At 46.5% G+C, this 19,618-nt stretch overlaps 1 long non-coding RNA gene across 1 annotated transcript in view; it reads right to left on the bottom strand.

Moving 5' to 3' along the window:
- Positions 1–1,512: 1,512 nt before the first annotated feature.
- The window catches only part of LOC141156565 (uncharacterized), a 40,996-nt gene continuing 22,890 nt past the window's right edge, over positions 1,513–19,618 (bottom strand). Inside the window, exon 3 of the long non-coding RNA XR_012247680.1 lies at positions 1,513–1,609. This is a non-coding gene — a long non-coding RNA (uncharacterized lncRNA). The remainder of the gene's footprint in view (positions 1,610–19,618) is intronic.

Raw genomic sequence — 19,618 nt, 5'->3', positions numbered from 1 at the left:
CGGATGGGTTTTTTCTGTTTTTGCAGCTTAAGCATGGCTTGTTTCACCTGCATGGAGAGCTCTTTTGACCGCATGTTTACTTCACAGAAAAACCTTCCAAATGCAAGCACCACAGCTCAAATCAACTCCAAGCCTTTTATCGGCTTAATTGAGAATGAAATAATGAAGGGATTGCCCACACCTGTCCATGAAATAGCCTTGGAGTCAATTGTCCAATTACTTTTGGTCCCTTTAAAAACAGGGTGGTACATGTTAAAGAGCTGAAACTCCTAAACCCTTCATCCAATTTTAATGTGGATACCCTTAAATGAAAGCTGAAAGTCTGAACTTCAACTGCATCTGAATTGTTTTGTTTAAAATTTACTGTGGTAATGTCTAGAACCAAAATTAGAAAAATGTTGTCTCTGTCCAAATATATATGGACCTAACTGTATATACCACCGTCCAAGGGCGGACACTAAAAGGTTGGGGCCCCTGTTTAAGAAATGTGTCTGGGCCCCCATCCTTTTGTGGTGACAAAGCTATATACACGTAATATAATTTTATATAGTGTCCTCTCTTGTCCTTTACATGTCAAATTCTCAATATTTTGGTGCCCTGTCCTTATTTCATTGCGTTCACTCTTGTTAGAAATAAATTAAAATGACGGCTGATGGAGCATGGGAAAGCTTTTTTTCTAATGGAGGCGGATGATGGACTGGTCTCCTGGTCAGATGCTGCTTCATCAGCAGTCATTATATATCTAACAAGTGAGAACCATGTGATAAAGAGAGGGCGCAGTGATTATCAAAACTAACAAGAATATGCTATGTAAGGGACGGTGCTATACATAATAAGATGCAGGGATTGCCTAACAAACAGGCAATCCCTGCATGTGTTGCAGCTGTGTAACAGCCGCGACACATGCAGCCGTAGCGACTCGAACATAGTTGTTGAGCACTCCGAAAATTCTCGGTCAGTATCCGAGCGTGCTCGGTGAAAGGGTTAACTGAGCGAGCTCGCTCATCACTAGTTACGACCACTAACAGCTGACTAACAGTCACTATGTGTGTGGCCATTTGCTAATATTACTACACTTACTACATATTAGGATAGGAACTTAGAGATGGGAATACTCCTTTAATGACTGTGCTATACATAATAAGGGAGTACACTATACAATAAGGGACGGTGCTGTATATAGTAAGGCTACATTTCTGTATCAGTGTGCTGCTCAATTTTCTTTTTCTCTCGAACAGCACACAGACCCACTGAGTAAGTCCTATTCTGATCTTCAAAATCAGATCAGAAACAGGACATGCCCCGAGTCTCGCAGACCTCATTCTCGGATCCATGATTTTTACTGATAAGTGAATGGATCTATGAAACCCTGAGTCCATGTGCCAACCAATAAAAAAATCTGGCAGCTCACAGACATTTCACACAAATGTGAGAAGTGGCCTAAGGAATTTTACAAAGAACAGTATTACTCCAAGTCATACACATCAGAATAAATACTTACATCTCGTCTGATTAGAGCCATTTTCTGTTGTTTCTTCTCAATCTGGTCAGACCTTCATGTCGACATCTTCCACCCACGACGCGTCTTGTCACACTGATCACCGCAGCCCTGAAAATAATAAGGTCACATATATCATATGTATATATATACACACACACACACACACACACAAACGTCTCCATCACATTGCTCCTTAAAAATATAAACTGATAAGTAATCTAGCTCTGTGCCCCCCACCCCACATTAACTATAATTTTCGAAGCCCAATAAATAAATATTAGTCAGTGTCTAACATTCCCCCAACTAATTTCAAGGCTATGTGCACATGTTGCATCAAATACGCATCATTTTACTGTATCAGCAAATTGAATGAGAATCCTGAAGTCATGCACACGCTGCCTATTTTTTCCTTACAGATTTGCAGCAGATTCAAATCTGCATAATGTCAATTCTTGCAGCATATTTCACCCATTCCAATGAGTGGAGAAAAATCTGCAACAAAATCGCCTTTTAAAAGCACAGCAAAAAAGCGTATTTTATGCAACGTTTTTCCTGCCAACACATTAGGATTTGCAGTAGAATTTTCTGCTGGAAATCCTGAATGTGTGCACATAGTCTTAGTCCCTGCCCTGCATCCATCCCCCCATTCATTATACATACTGTTCAAAATAATAGCAGTTTAATATGACTAACCAGATTAATCACTGTTTTTGATATAAATTATATTACCACATATCAAACAATTTACCAGTTGGTGCAATAGATTCTAAGAAAACCAACAGACTCAGCATTCATGATCTGCATGTTTTTGAGTCTGTGTATTTGAATAATTGAAAGGGGGTGTGTTCAAAATAATAGCAGTGTGGAGTTCAATTAGTGAGGTCAATCATTCTGTGAAGAAAAGGTGTGAATCAGTTGGCCCTTATTTAAGGATGAAGCCAGCACTTGTTGTACATGCATTTCTCCTTGAAAGCCTGAGAAATATGGGTTGTTCTAGACATTGTTCAGAAGAACAGAGTACTTTGATTAAAAAGTTGATTGGAGAGGGTAAAACTTCTAAAGAAGTGCAGACAATGATAGGCTGTTCAGCTAAAATGATCTCCAATGGTTTAAAATGGATCGAAGAATAGCCATAATGGCAAAGGTACAGCCAATGATCAGCTCCAGGATGATCAAAGACAGTCTCAAGTTATCTGTGAGTAGACACAAAAGACAATTTTCAAAGTCATGAAAATACATAAAAATCTTTAAATGAGAAAGTGTGTCCAAACTTTTGGTCTGTACTGTATATGTGATCCGTGTGACGGAGAAAACAGAGTTTTAAATACCTGGCCTGTAGGTAACTAGTTTGAACAGCAAACTGGTGTGAATTGCTTCACTGACACACTGAAGGAAATTTTTAATGGAGTCCAGAAATGGCAGTGTTTTCTGACAACGTATATGTGATCCGTGTGACGGAGAAAACAAAGTTTTAAATACCTGGCCTGTAGGTAACTAGTTTGAACAGCAAACTGGTGTCAAAAACTTTGCTGACACAGTGAAAAAAAATTGGAATGGAGGCCAAAAATGGCAGTATTTTCTGAATACGTATATGTGATCCATGTGACGGAGAAAACACGGTTTTAACTAGCTGGATTTCTAGCGCTGTAATATGGAAAGGACCTGACTGTATTCTGCAGTGCCAACAAGCTAATGGCGCAGAAAAAAATGGTGTTCTCTGGATTGCTTTTTAAGCAAATAATGAGGATTTAAAAAAAAAAAAAGTATTCCTGGCCCCTGAGACCTGGGCCTTTGTATAGAAATATCTAACAGCAGCAGAAGGCAGAATTGGAATGGAGCCTCTTGTGCTATATGCACTGCAGTCTGCTATATACACTGCCTGCCAGCCTATGTACACTGCCTGCCTGATATCTCTGCATATGGATTAGTCAGTGCTCAAAATGACTGTTTGTTAAGATGGATAAGTGTAATGTACGGTTTTTCTCCCTACACTACCTAATACACAAGCAAATCTCTCCCTGAAGCAGCAGCACCTCTCCCTACTCTGCCTGACTCCGGAGTGACTGTGACGAGCACAGCGGCGCCAGGTCTGATATAGACCTGATGACGCTGTGCGGCCATCCAACCACTGTAATGCCACAACCACCATGGCTGCGGCATTACAATGAGTGGCAGGCAATCCCTGCATGTTGATTGGCGCTCTAAAGAGCGCCAAACATGCAGGGAGGGGACCCGAGCAACCCCGGGAATACTTGGCGAGCGCCGAGCATCTCGAGCAGTGAGATGCTCGGGCGAGCACCGAGCAGTAGCGAGCATGCTCACTCATCACTAATAAAAAACAGACTCGACAATACAACCTCAATGTAATCACATTGTTCAGCTCCTGCACCTCCTCCTTCTCATCCTCCTCCTGTTCGGCCTCCATTTCCAAAATGATCAGTCACAAGCTGGAAGCACTGCAGCACTTCCTTGGCCAAGCGGCAACAGGCTGTGCCAAAGATAATATGCTTATGTTTAGGTGACAAACCACACACCGCTGCAGAGTTGTTGAAAGCTGTAACACAGCAGGCAGATCTGTGGCTTTCACCGCTGAACATGCAGCCAGACATGGTCGTGTGTGACAATGTCCGGAACCTGGTGGTGGAGAAATGACAACCGGAGTGGATAAGGTTTCCCTGTATTCCAGTCCTTTCATCTGACCTAAAGAATATGGATGTGGTGAAATACAACTCTCTCCTAGAAGCAGCCCTGGCTAAGAAAAGTATGTGTGAAGGTTTCCGGACACTCTATGGCTGCTTTTTTTTACTGTGGATTGGACGTGCTTATGCACGTTATTTCTCAAAACGCATTGCAGATCAGGCCATTGCCCAACTCTGTAGTCATGAAATTCAAGTCACAAAGAAAGATCTTTGTATGTTGAAGCACCACCCAGAAGTGGTAGCTGATGTTGGACGGGCTGCCATTGCTTATGCAACAAGCTGCATTAGAGGACTTCCTGGGAGAAATGACAGCTGGAGTAGATACGGTTTCCCTCTATACCAGTCCTTTCACAGAGCTAAAGAATATGGCTGTGGTGAAATACAACTCTCACCGTGAAGCAGTGTGAGACTGAAGAACATTGGGCCCACCAGAGGATTTGATTCTCTGAGGGTCCACCTTTCTCTCTCGCTCAAGAGCCCCATAGCAGCTGTAAGGTTTGCACTATGAACTATTCAGAAGGAGAAGCCAGGGCCCACCGGAGGAGTCTCTGATTCTCTGGTGGGCATGTCCAACCCTTCTGAGAAGCAGCCCTGGCTAATAAAAGTCTGTGTGAAGGTTCCCAGACACTCTATGGCTGCTTTTTTTTTTTTTACTGTGGACTGGCTCCAGCAATCTATAAGATTGCAATCTATAAGATCCCTTCACTGGCTCCCAATTGCCCAGCATAACCAGTTCAAACTACTAACACTGACCTACAAAGCCATCCACAACCTTTCTCCTCCGTACATCTCTGAACTACACTGTGTTCCAAATAATTATGCAAATAATATTTTCTCAGATTTTCCCAAATTACCTACAGTACAGACCAAAAGTTTGGACACACCTTCTCAGTTAAAGATTTTTCTGTATGCTCATGACTATGAAAATTGTACATTCACACTGAAGGCATCAAAACTATGAATTAACACAAGTGGAATTATATACTTAACAAAAAAGTGTGAAACAACTGAAAATATGTCTTATATTCTAGGTTCCTCAAAGTAGCCACCTTTTGCTTTGATGACTGCTTTGCACACTCTTGGCATTCTCTTGATGAGCTTCAAGAGGTAGTCACCGGAAATGGTTTTCACTTCACAGGTGTGCCCTGTCAGGTTTAATAAGTGGGATTTCTTGCCTTATAAATGGGGTTGGGACCATCAGTTGTGTTGTGCAGAAGTCAGGTGGATACACAGCTGATAGTCCTACTGAATAGACTGTTAGAATTTGTATTATTGCAAGAAAAAGCAGCTAAGTAAAGAAAAACGAGTGGCCATCATTACTTTAAGAAATGAAGGTCAGTCAGTCCGAAAAAATTGGGCAAACTTTGAAAGTGTTCCCAAGTGCAGTTGCAAAAACCATCAAGCGCTACAAAGAAACTGTCTCACATGAGGACCTCCCCAGGAAAGGAAGACCAAGAGTCACCTCTGCTTCTGAGGATAAGTTTATCCAAGTCACCAGCCTCAGAAATCGCAGGTTAACAGCAGTTCAGATTAGAGACCAGGTCAATGCCACACAGAGTTCTAGCAGCAGACACATCTCTACAACAACTGTTAAGACGAGACTTTGTGCAGCAGGCCTTCATGGTAAAATAGCTGCTATGAAACCACTGCTAAGGACAAGCAACAAGCAGAAGAGACTTGTTTGGGCTAAAGAACACAAGGAATGGACATTAGACCAGTGGAAATCTGTGCTTTGGTCTGATGAGTCCAAATTTGAGATCTTTGGTTCCAACCATCGTGTCTTTGTGCGACGAAGAAAAGGTGAACGGATGGATTCTACATGCCTGGTTCCCACCGTGAAGCATGGAGGAGGAGGTGTGATGGTGTGGGGGGGCTTTGCTGGTGACACTGTTGGGGATTTATTCAAAATTGAAGGCATACTGAGCCAGCATGGCTACCACAGCATCTTGCAGCGGCATGCTATTCCATCCGGTTTGCTTTTAGTTGGACCATCATTTATTTTTCAACAGGACAATGACCCCAAACACACCTCCAGGCTGTGTAAGGGCTATTTGACCAAGAAGGAGAGTGATGGGGTGCTACGCCAGATGACCTGGCCTCCACAGTCACCAGACCTGAACCCAATCGAGATGGTTTGGGGTGAGCTGGACCGCAGAGTGAAGGCAAAAGGGCCAACAAGTGCTAAGCATCTCTGGGAACTCCTTCAAGATTGTTGGAAGACCATTTCCGGTGACTACCTCTTGAAGCTCATCAAGAGAATGCCAAGAGTGTGCAAAGCAGTCATCAAAGCGAAAGGTGGCTACTTTGAAGAACCTAATATAAGACATATTTTCAGTTGTTTCACACTTTTTTGTTAAGTATATAATTCCACATGTGTTAATTCATAGTTTTGATGCCTTCAGTGTGAATGTACAATTTTCATAGTTATGAAAATACAGAAAAATCTTTAAATGAGAAGGTGTGTCCAAACTTTTGGTCTGTACTGTATATGAATTGCAGTCATTGTAATTTTCCAGTCAAATAACTATTAGAGTACAATTGAAAGGTTTTTGTACAAACTGCCTATGATAACAGTATATTTTTTAAAAAATAAAACACTCGAACTGCACTCAAAATGCATGTTCCAAATTATTATGCACAGCAGAATTTTAAACCTTTTCATTTTAATAAAGAACAAAAAAATGGTCATTTTTGAAATTATAAGCATTAGCAGGTTATTACAAACTAAAATCAAACAGTTTTCAACTCAAAACTTTATTCTAGGTGATGTTACATTTGCACATAGGACCCCTTGTTCGAAAGGAGCTTCTGAACTCTCTCATTCATTGAATTTGTCAGGTTTTGGATGGTTTCTGCTTCAATTGTTTTGCATGAGGACAGAATACCCTCCCAGAGCTGTTGCTTAGATGTGAACTGCCTCCCGCCATCATAGACACTCCTTTTGATGATGCTCCAGAGGTTCTCAATGGGGTTGAGGTCAGGGGAGCATGGGGGCCACACCATAAGTTTGTCCCCTTTTATGCCCACAGCAGCCAGAGATGCAGATGTGTTATGTGCAGCATGAGACGGGGCATTATCATGCATGAAAATGATCTTGCTGCGGAATGCACGGTTCTTCTTCTTGAACCATGGCAGGAAGTACTGTTTGAGAAACTCAACATACATTATGGAGTTCATCTTTACCCCTTCAGGGATCCTAAAAGGGCCGACAATCTCTCTCCCCATGATTCCAGTCCAAAACATTACTCCACCTCCTCCTTGTTGGCGCCGTAGCCGTGTTTGCATGGGGTGTCCATCAACCAGCCATCCTCCACTCCATCCATCTGGACCATCGAGATCATTTCATGCATGATATTGCCCCGTCTCATGCTGCACATAACACATCTGCATCTCTGGCTGCTATGGGCATAAAAGGGGACAAACTTATGGTGTGGCCCCCATGCTCCCCTGACCTCAACCCCATTGAGAACCTCTGGAGTATCATCAAAAGGAGTGTCTATGATGGTGGGAGGCAGTTCACATCTAAGCAACAGCTCTGGGAGGGTATTCTGTCCTCATGCAAAACAATTGAAGCAGAAACCATCCAAAACCTGACAAATTCAATGAATGAGAGAGTTCAGAAGCTCCTTTCACCTAGAATAAAGTTTTGAGTTGAAAACTGTTTGATTTCAGTTTGTAATAACCTGCTAATGCTTATAATTTAAAAAATGACCATTTTTTTTGTTCTTTATTAAAATGAAAAGGTTGCAAGGTTGAAAACTCTGCTATGCATAATAATTTGGAACATGCATTTTGAGTGCAGTTTGAGTGTTTTATTTTTTTTTAAAAATATACTGTTATCATAGGCAGTTTGTACAAAAACCTTTCAATTGTACTCTAATAGTTATTTGACTGGAAAATTACAATGACTGCAATTCATATAGGTAATTTGGGAAAATCTGAGAAAATATTATTTGCATAATAATTTGGAACACAGTGTAATCTCTCCTGATATATTCCCTTACGTAATCTCCGGTCTAACATACTGAAGAAACTTGCCACTCAGTATCTTCAGCTCCTTTATGAAAAACAAATGTATTTGGCCAGCTACTCATTCTACCAAATAAAATTCCTGAGAAGGAAATTGTGGATGGCTTCGCTACTGGTACTGGGGGCAGTGCTAATACCATGGCGTCGTGCCATAATTCACTGAAAATATTTCAGGCTGGTTGGAGCCAAGCTGATTCCTGCAGAAAAGTACCACCAGCAAGCTAAGGAGATAGTGGCCTCTATCATAGGCGCATTATAATGAAGGCAATCTGGGCTACCGCCCGGGGTCCGGAGCTCCGGAGGGGCCCTTGGCCAGATCGCCCTCATTATAATGTGTGCGCAGCTGATGTGGCGCACATATCCCGGTGGGTAGGGGCGAGCTGGACGGCGAGGAAGGGGGAGGCGTGCCACTCCCCCAGCAGCTGCGCAGGGCCCCTGCTTCTTCTTTCGGCCGGGCCAGCACTGCACCTGTAAACTTTCTTGTGTGCTGGACCGGCCGCGTCATAGCTAGGAGACACGGCCCTGTGACGTCAGGCAGTGCGCCTTGCACTGCTGCACCGGAGAGGAGTTGGATGACAGGAGCCGAGCAGAGGGATGGTGAGTGACGTGTGTGTTTGTGCGCATGTATGATTGTGTTTATGTACATAGGCTACAACACATATTAATGAAATGAATCTTCATTTATTAAAAAAAAATAATGATAACAGGCAATGGAAGAAAAAGTGCACAGTGCAAATCGCTATGTGAATAAAGGACGCGCAGCCGTGGAGACATAATTCATGGTAATATCAATAGAACAATATCTACTATATAATTGTCTTATCCCGTCTGTCTGTCTGTCTGTCTGTCTATCTGTCCAGGAAATCCCGCGTTGCTCATTGGTCCGGCAGCCAATCAGCGCCGCGGGATTTCAGAAAAAAAAATGGCAGCCGTTAGCAGCTCATCTGCGGGACGGAGCTCAGCGGCGTTGCAGCCGGGAGATGAGCGCCGCGAGGCGCTCATCTCCCGGCCGGTACCAGCAGAAGGACCCCGACCGTCGGACCCATCTGCGGGACGGAGATGCAGCCGGGAGATGAGCGGCGGGAGGCGCTCATGTCCCGGCCGGTAGCAGCGGAAGGACCGCCGGCGTCGCTGACATCCATGCGGAAGGGAGGACCGAGGAGCGGCGCTGCGGGTCGGGATACTTCTGCTGCGAGCGCCCGCTCATGTCCCGGGTTCTCGCAGCGGAAGTAGCCGCACAGGCAGCGCCGCTCCCCGGTCCTCACCAAGACGATTCGATGATTGGTCACGGTCTTCGGACCCGACCAATCACTGATCTTAGCGCAAAAGTTAAATACCGCTGTGCTGATTGGTCGCGGACGCTGCCCGCGACCAATCACCGATTTGGGCGCCACATTTAAATAGCGGCCGCGACCAATCACCGATCTTGCCGCCACATTTAAACACTGCTGTGCTAATTGGTCGCGGACGCCAGCCGCGACCAATCAGCGAGCTTGGCGCCAAATTTAAACAACGCTCTGCTGATTGATCGCGGTCGCTGGCTGAGATCAATCAGCAGCATTGGCGCAAAATTTAAACAACGCTCTGATGATTGGTCGCGGCCTAACGCGATCAATCAGCGATTTGGGCGCCAAATTTAAACGCCGCTCTGCTAATTGTGCCCCGTCGGCCGCATACCTATTCTAGAATACCCGATGCGTTCGAATCGGGCCACCATCTAGTATACATATATGTGTTTATCCCCTTCATATCATGAAAATTATGACCATGCTAATACACAATAATGCAGCACATGTATACATATACCTGCATGTCACCCCTATCAAAAATATTGTTATATTATTATTACCATGAGTTATGTCTCCAGGGCTGCGCATCCTTTATTCACATTTGTAGTGTGCACTTTTCTTCCATTGCCTGTTTATTATTATTACTAGATGGTGGCCCGATTCAAACGCATCGGGTATTCTAGAATAGGTATGCGGCCGACGGGGAGCAATTAGCAGAGCGGCGTTTAAATTTGGCGCCCAAATCGCTGATTGGTCGCGTTAGGCAACCGCGACCAATCAGCAAAGCGGTGTTTAAATTTGGCGACAATATCGGTGATTGGTCGCAGGCGGCGGCCGCGACCAATCGGCGAAAAGTGTTAGTGAGGAATGGAGAGCGTGTTTAAATTTGGCACCAAAATCGCTGATTAGTCGCGACCGCGACCAATCAGCAAAGAGGTGTTTAAATTTGGCGACAATACTGCTGACTGGTCGCGGCCGGCGACCAATCAGCAGAGCGTTGTTTAAATTTTGCGCCAATACTGCTGATTGATCTCGGCCAGCGACCGCGATCAGTCAGCAGAGCGTTGTTTAAATTTGGCGCCAAGCTCGCTGATTGGTCGCGCTCTCCGCACGCGACCAATCAGCGAATCGTATTGGTGAGGAGCGGGGAGCGGAATCGTATTAGTGAGGACCGGGGAGCGCCGCTGCCTGTGCGGCTACTTCCACTGCGAGGACCCGGGACATGAGCGACTGCTCGCAGCAGAAGTATCCCGACCCGCAGCGCCGCTCCCCGGTCTTCCCTTCACACCCTAGCCGCTGATGTCCCCACAGTATCCGCATGGTGTTACAAAGGTCCAGACATTTGTGTTAAAAATCGCTGATATTGGCTCCACGTTTAAACACCGCTGTGCTGATTGGTCGCCGACGCTGGGCGCGACCAATCAACGATTTTGGCGCCACATTTAAATAGCGTCCGCGACCAATCAGTACAGCGGTGTTTAAATGTGGAGCCAAGATCGGTGATTGGTCGCGGCCGATATTTAAATTTGGCGCCCAAGTCGGTGATTGGTCGCGGGCAGCGCCAGCGACCAATCAGCGATTTTTAACACAAATGTCCGGACCTTTGTAACACCATGCTGATACTGTGGGGACATCAGCGGCTAGGGTGAGAAGGGAGGACCGGGGAGCGGCTCTGCGGGTCAGGATACTTCTGCTGCGAGCGCCCGCTCATGTCCCTGGTTCTCGCAGCGGAACTATCCGCACAGGCAGCGCCGCTCCCTGGTCCTCCCTTCACACCCTAGCCGCTGATGTCCCCACAGTATCCGCATGGTGTTACAAAGGTCCGGACATTTGTGTTAAAAATCGCTGATTGGTCGCTGGCGCTGCCCGCGACCAATCACCGATTTGGGCGCCAAATTTAAATATCGGACGCGACTGACTCGCCCCCTGGGCCTGCGCTGTGCAGGGGATACCCGGAGCCGGATCGCTGGGGGTTGTAGTCTCCGTGTGGCGGTGACCCGGTCCGTGCCCAGGGTGGTCAAACCAGTGGCAGTCTATTGGTGTTATAATAAGTGTCCGACTACGCCACCCGTGGATTGCGGTCAGTGGGGACCGCCGCTGCAAGGCAGACCGCTGGGGCTGATGGTATACGCAGCTTAGGTAGTGTGACTCCCCACGGGAAGAGTGCAGCCCCAGGGCAGTTAGTGTGCGAGATGATGGGAGTGATGGTGCGAGCGTCCCAGTACTAATGGTGCTGGTGCGGCGATGAAACACAGAGACGTGCGGTTGCAGTTTCCAATGCTTTACTCACAGTTGTTATTCGTGTCAATGCTGCAGGCGATGACTGCCCAAGCCGTGCTGCGTCCACCAGGTGAGGGACTCGGTCAACTCCCAGGCAATTCCAGAGTGTGGCACAGAACTCCCTTCTCTTCCCTTCTCTGGCCGTCCCCACCAGTGACCCACCTTTGTCCAGCTTCCTCGGGCCTTCTGTTGGCGAAAACTCTCTCCGGTTTCCCTGACCCTATGTGGTATGCTTTCCTGGTGGATGTAGTGAGGGGTCGCACCAAGATGTGGTCACAACCTCCGGTTTTGGCTGAGGATTAGTCGCCTCCACCAATTTGGGTTCCGGTACCCTGCTCTGCCAACCCTTCACCCGTTATCTCGTGGGTTCTTAAGGTTCCTACTTCACTCATGTCTCTGGGCCTTTCTCTGTGTTCCTGTTCCTTGCTTACTGTCCTTTCTGTTCCTTCTCCTTTCTCTCTCTCTCAGGCTCCAGCCTCCGGACAAGGCCAGCCTGCGGAGCAGAGCCCATGCAGAGGCTCTGCTTCCTGTCTTCCCCTCTGACTCAACTCACTACTGTCCTAAGATGGTGCCCACCTTATATACCTCCTTCTAACACCCGAGCCCAGGTGACTAGCAACCAATGGGCCCCTACCTATGCCCAGAGACCCACCCCTATCTGCTCCTACACCACTGGGTGCACTCCCCCCCCCCCCCACTCCAGCCAGGGACAGATGCTGTCGTGCCTGCACTTCTGTCTAGTGGGAGCACCGTTGAGCTGTCCCTCGGAAATGGGGTGTATGTGGTGCATGCAGCCTACCGAGTCCTGGTCCACACTCCATCCTTACCCGGGAGTGGAATACCACACCTCTGGTTTGAGGTGCAATACCCCTGTAGCAGCCGAGCCCTCGGGGTGCTACACGACCAATCACCGATCTTGGCTCCAGATTTAAACACCGCTGTGCTGATTGGTCGCGGCCGATATTTAAATTTGGCGCCCAAATCGGTAATTGGTCGCGGGCAGCTCCAGCGACCAATCAGCAATTTTTAACACAAATGTCCGGATCTTTGTAACACCATGCGGATACTGTGGGGACATCAGCGGCTAGGGTGTGAAGAGAGGACCGGGGAGCGGCGCTGACATCTAATTGGTCGCGGCCGCTATTTAAATGTGCCGCACAAATCAGTGATTGGTCGCGGTCTTGGCCCGCGACCAATCACTGATCTTGCGGCTAAAGTTAACCACTACTGTGCTGATTGGTCGCGGCCGATATTTAAATTTGGCGCCCAAATCGGTGATTGGTCGCGCGCAGCGTCCGCGACCAATCAGCACAGCGGTATTTAACTTTTGCGCTACGATCAGTGATTGGTCGCGGTCTTCGGACCCGACCAATCATCGAATCGTCTTGGTGAGGACCAGGAAGCGGCGCTGCCTGTTCGGCTACTTCCGCTGCGAGAACCCGGGACATGAGCGGGTGCTCGCAGCAGAAGTATCCCGACCCGCAGTGCCGCTCACCGTTCCTCTCTTCTGCATGGAGGTCAGCGACGCCGGCGGTCCTTCCGCTGCTACCGGCCGGGACATGAGCGCCTCGCGCCGCTCATCTCCCGGCTGCATCTCCGTCCCGCAGATGGGTCCGGCGGTCGGGGTCCTTCTGCTGGTACCGGCCGGGAGATGAGCGCCTCGCGGCGCTCATCTCCCGGCTGCAACGCCGCTGAGCTCTGTCCCGCTAACGGCCGCCATCTTTTTTCTGAAATCCCGCGGCGCTGATTGGCCGCTGCCGGACCAATGAGCGACGCGGGATTTCCTGGACAGACAGACGGGATAAGACAATTATATAGTAGATTATTATTTATTATTATGATCTGCCTGTATTTTTCAGCATTAAGGACTCCATCATACAATTCCATCAGGGAGGCGTCTGATTGCCTCCAACATTATTCTGCAGCAGCAAAACGACCACAAATATACAGCCAATGTCATTAAGAACTGTAAATGGCATAAAGAAGAAAAAGGAGTCCTGGAAGTGATGATATGTCCCCACAGAGCCCTGATCTCAACATCAAGTTTGTCTGGGATTACATGAAGAGACAGAAGGTTTTGCGAAAGCCTACATAGGATCTGTGGTTAGATCTCCAAGATGTTCGGAACAATCTCCCTGTCGAGTTCCTTCAAAACTGTGTAAGTGCATCCAGAAGAATTGATGCTTTGATGATGTATTGTGTTCATTCACTTTGTATTTTGTTAATTGATAAAAATAGACACTTCTACATTTTAAACCATTTTCACTGTGCAGCATTTCTCCACACCTGCCTGTCTAGTTGATTGGAGGGGTTTCGGTCCTGAGGAAAGGTCTTGGGAGCCTGCCGACAACATCGTTCTCCCCCCTCTTCCCCCCTGCGATTTTTGAGCAGTTTCTCCGTCGGGTTGGCCTAAAGAACAGTGGGGCGTCAGGGGGGTGCTGTCACAGCAGTAACTCACGTGCCTCCTCAGCGTCGTCCTACTCTCCATCGTCAGCGTTCGGCGTCTCCTCCCATCAGGGCGGCTCGCTGAGGTTTGCCTCTTGCAGCTCTCCTCTGCACAGCTGCAACAGCATGGTGTTTTCCATTTGGCCTTAGGGGGCGTGGCCGGTCTCTGCAGGAATTTAACCCTGCTTTGTCCTGCAGAGATCAGGAGTGGTACCTGGCGAATACCTGTGGCCAAGACTATCCTCGCCACCAGAGGCTCTAGTGAAAACCAGTTAGTTGCTTAGTCACGCCACTCCAGGGTCAGCCCGGCCCCAGGAGCAGTGGGTCCACACCCAGCCGTGTTACAGGAAGTTTCATCAGTTTTTATTTTAAGTACATTAAGACAACTTTTTCTGTTGAACAACTTCCTTTGTAGAGAAGCTGTCACTTGACATAAATGTGTAATTTTTTCCGTTCTTATGAATCTGCGTCATTTAGTTTTTCTTTCCTGTGCCCCTTCGTTTCTAAAAGATGGCACTTTACGCCTTGTGTAAAGTAGTCTTTTTAGCCAACTCGGAGTGGTCTTTAACCCCTTACTGGCCAGGGGCGTATTAGTACACCCCAGGCCATCACCCCTGGTTCAGCGCTGGCTCTGGCGCTGAGCCCGCACTGAACCAGGCACATGTCAGCTGATTCTTACAGCTGACATGTGGCTGCAACAGCCGTTGGTGGAATTGCGATGCACCCGCAGCTGTTAACCACTTAAATGCCGCTGTCAATCTGCAACAGCGGCATTAGCCCCGCCCATCGGTGACCTGTCACGTGATCGCGGGTTACCGATGCGTGGGCATGGCAACCCGGGGTCTGCAGCAGACCCTTGTGGTTGTCATGTCTTGCTTGCTATGAGCGCCACCTAGTGGTTGGCGCTCATAGCACATGAGCATTTCTGCTACATAGAGGCAATCTGCTCATCGCCTTTCTGAAGCCGAGCCGATCAGGTAACTGCAGCTTCTGGTCTCCTGTGGAGACTATTGAAGAGGCAGAAAGTGGAAAAAAATGTTTTTAAAAATATGAAAAAGATAAAACAATATATAAAAGTTTAATTCGCCCCCTTTCGCCCCATTCAAAATAAAATAATAATAAAGTAAAAACACATATTTGGTATTGCTGCGTTCAGAATCGCCCATTCTATCAATATAAAAAAAAGAATTAATCCGATCAGTAAGCGGTGTAACGAGAAAATTCTAGACGCCAGAATTATGTTTTTTGGTCGTCACAACATTGAAATAAAATGAAATAACGGGCGATCAGCTCGACACGCAAAAAATAAGCCCTCACTTGGCCCCAGATCCCGAAAAATGGGGACTCTACGGGTCTCGGAAAATGGCGCCATTTTTAGCAAACTTTGGATTTTTTTTTCACCACTTAAATAAAAAAGAACCTATACATGTTTGGTGTCTACAAACTCGTAATGACCTGGAGAATCATAATTGCAGGTCAGTTATAGCATTCAGTGAACGTGGTAAAAACAAAACAACCGTGGAATTGCATTTTTTTTGCAATTTCACCGCACTTGGAATTTTTTTCCCCGTTCTCCAGTACATGATATGGTAAAACCAGTGATGACGTTTAAAAGTACAACTTGTCCCGCAAAAAATAAGCCCTCACATGGCAATATTGACCTAAAAATAAAAAGGCTATGGGTCTGGGAAGAAGGGGAGCAAACAATGAAAATGCAAAAATGGAAAATGCTCCGGTCATTAGGGGGTTAAAAAGCCTCCCATGTAGAGGAGTTTTGTATCACTACCACTTAGCTAAAGGGACAAGATTAATATATAAGTAAGAGGAGTGGAGTGGCCGATGGAAAAGGGAATAAAACCAACCCCAGATTCAGAAGAACAGCGGCATTTACACCAAATAAATGTTACAGATTTATGACAAGTGACAGATCCTATTTAATGTGATTGTTTCTGTGACAAAACAGACATTTTCTGATGTTCTATAACTCCTTTCCATATAAATGTATTGTGGGCTGTAGATGGCACCGTGTATGCTATCATTGTAATCTCCATTACTGGATAGAATTAGAGAAGAAAGACTAAGGCCAGAAGCTGTGACAAAAAATTATCAAAAGTGACTGCAGATTTTATTTGTATTTTTTTTAGGCAAAAGGAGTTAATAACAGCGACCACCTGACTGGGGTCTTACATCTTCAAGCAACTATTCCCAATCATCCGGGGAATCTACAAGAAGAAATGTCTTGTTTGCAGCCACTGATTTCTCTGCCTCCATTCAGTCCACAGTTGTGGATTTGTCCGGCTGAATCTTCCATGAGGCTTTTCCTCTCCATCACTGACTGCGAGGATCCATCACATAACTGCCATAGATTCAGCTTATGTGCTCAGACATCACTGGGAGCCCCCCAGCAATGTATACATGACACTGCCAGAACAGACCACCCCACTGTATCCCCAGCTGATCACTCCGTACTAGGACCCTGTAATAGAAGTGGACGGCCTCCACACACAGGGGGCAGCTGTGGACGTGGTCCTGTGCCGGCTTCATTAGGGCAAGGTATATAGAGGATCTCATCTGTACCGAGAAGCCGGACGAGCAGTCCTGCAGCAGAAGTGACCGAACACTGCGAGGGTCAGTACCTAGGACCACCTCTTGGGAGGAGGAGGATGTTTTAATGAAGTATAAAAACTTAGGACACTATAGTCCTGATTGATCAATGCAATTATGCCAGAATACTGGTGTAAATCACTTTGAAAAGTCACAATTTTTGTTCATTGTTGAGTTGATCAAAAATGTTGTGACGTTTGGTGTTTTCACGTCAGTTTTGCCCAGCTTCACCAAAATGGGCAGAGTTGGGGCAGGATGGAAGTGTGGCACCACAGCTTGTCTAATTCATAGCGAACTGTGGCTTCCCTTACACCAGAAATCTTACTCCAGTCCGTGACTGGAGTAAGATTTGTGGCAAGGTGCACGCACCACTTGTCAGAAGCGCATAATTCATGCGCCACTTAATGAATCTGGACCGTCTGACTCCAGCACGCTCCCTCATCAAGAGCAGCTTGAATATGGCCAGTCTTAATGAATCCGTGTCCTAAGTGCTTTATTAGTTAAAGAATAACCGTTGTTTTAATTTTTGTTTTGTAAATTAATATTACACATGAAAATAAGTAATTTTATAATCTTATCAGAGAAGTCTTCTTTTTCCTGCTGGATTGATCTTTCAGTCTCAATTCACGGTAACATCTGTAAAATCTGTATTCAGTGAAGACAAACTTTCCTATTAGTGAGATAGATGACAGTTAGTGCTATTAATACTCTTTAAAGAAGGAAGGGGAGGAGCTAGCGGAAGGGGGAGGAGCTAGCGGAAGGCACAGACCTTCTGCTGCAAGTTCTCCTGAAACCACAGTTACTTCTCCATGGAAGATTGCAGCTGGTGTTTATACATAGAATCCTAGAACATTAGAATTGGAGGAACCTCCAGGGTCCTAGTGTCCAACCCCTGCTCAATGCAGGATTCACTAAACCATCTCAGACAAATGTCTGTCCAGCCTCTGTTTGAAGACTTCCATTGAAGGAGAATTCACCACCTCTCGTGGCAGCCTGTTCCATTGAAGAACGCACCAAATCTGCAGCGTGTGCACACAGCCTTGTTGTTCTTTTGGTCACAGGCAGGTCTTTGCACAGTCCTGAATGATAAGTACAGCACATACACGCTAAGGCTATGTGCCCACGTAGCAGATTTGATGCAGAGCGTTTTTGCCTCTCTCTGGCAGATTTACATGCAGATTTACATGCATTTTGTCTGCCAGAGAGAAGTGTTTTTTCAGCGTTTTTTCAAGCACTTTTCCAAGTGATTTTGAGCATAACTTGGAAAAGTGCTTGACAAGTTGGTCACACAATATAAATCCATGCAACCGGCATGGATTTATATTGTGTGACCAACTTAGATGCTTTAAATGCTGCATCTATAGTAAAAAAGTTAAAAGTAAAAACAAACCTGTATACTCACCTCTCCAGTCTCCTCCCGGCGGCGTTCTCTCTCTTCAGCGTCGCGCGGTGTACTGGCAGGATCTGCGGTGACGTCATTTAGTCAGCTGATGGTCACGTGACCATCACCTGACCGCTGACGTCAGCGGTCGCGTGACCATCTGCTGACTAGATGACGTCACCGCAGGTCCTGCAAGTACACCGCTGGACGGCGAGGAGAGAGGATCGCCGCCGGGAGCAGACCGGAGAGGTGAGTATACAGGGTTTTTTATTTTTAACTTATTTATTTCTTTTTTTCACCGCTTGGTAGCCGGGATGAAGAGGAGTTGTAGTCTCTTCTTCATCCTGGGTACCACACGCACCCCGATTACGCTGCAAATTCTCGGCCATTGAATTTAATTGAAAAGCAGCAAATCCACATATACCTGCGGGGTTGCTGCTTTCCAATGGCCGCGAATTTGCGGCGTAATCGCGGTAGAAATGGTCATGCTGCGTTTTGCAACGCAATGCGAATTTGGCGCTCTAATTAGCGCATCATGTGCACAGCACATCCCAATTCACATTGCTTTGCATGGCAGACGGTTTTACAAGCGTTTTCATGGGCACATAGCCTAAGAGCGGGGAGCGGCTCTAGTGTCACCTGCTGGGATGGCACAATCACTGTCACCAGGATACAGGGGACATTATCAGAAAGGAGGAGATGACGTCTCTTCCCTCTCGCCTATCAGAGAATAGATTGCTGTATACGGGGGGCCTTATCCTCCTCTATTACACATCACTCAGTTCCTAAAGGGAATGATTTGACCATAATACAATATATTTGAGTGGGGCCAGTGCTCCAGTTTTACGTTCATCATGTTGAATGGAGATTGATCAGTTCCAGTGTGTCTGAACAGGGTCCGAGCCCACATCTCCTGAGCTCAGGCTTTACACTGAGCATCACTGTCACGGACGTCAGATTAGAAGGGCATGGAGCACGATGTGGATGGTTGCCTCCGTATCCGCCATTACCTGGACTGCTAGCTTTACCTGGACACTCTGGATCAGCTCCTCCGTCTTGTCGAGACCTCTAAGGGCCTGTTCACACAAGCAGATAAAATATCATTCAGAGTTTCATCCAGAAAAGTGGGAGAATTCTTTTCTCACTTGTCGTCCATGTGCAGTCCAGATCTAATCTGGCTTTTTAACCATTTACAGTTTCCAGGGCTACAGGATTGCAATGTATCTGTATAAAGCAGATTTTTTTCTGTACCCATAGACTTGAATGGGTGAATCTTGTCTGACGGATGAAACGAGGACATGCTGCCATTTTCTCTATTTATTTTTTGCTCACACACAGATTCGATCAGTGACAAAAAAAAAATGACTCCTCTGCACTTTCCCATTGAATA

The sequence above is a fragment of the Phyllobates terribilis genome, unplaced genomic scaffold (genome assembly GCF_046119375.1).
Source record: "Phyllobates terribilis strain yellow unplaced genomic scaffold, ASM4611937v1 Scaffold_8__6_contigs__length_399053987, whole genome shotgun sequence".
In the NCBI taxonomy this organism is placed as follows: Eukaryota; Metazoa; Chordata; class Amphibia; order Anura; family Dendrobatidae; genus Phyllobates; species Phyllobates terribilis.
Note: the sequence above shows the minus strand (reverse complement) of the source record. Positions and strands in the feature narration are given on the sequence as shown.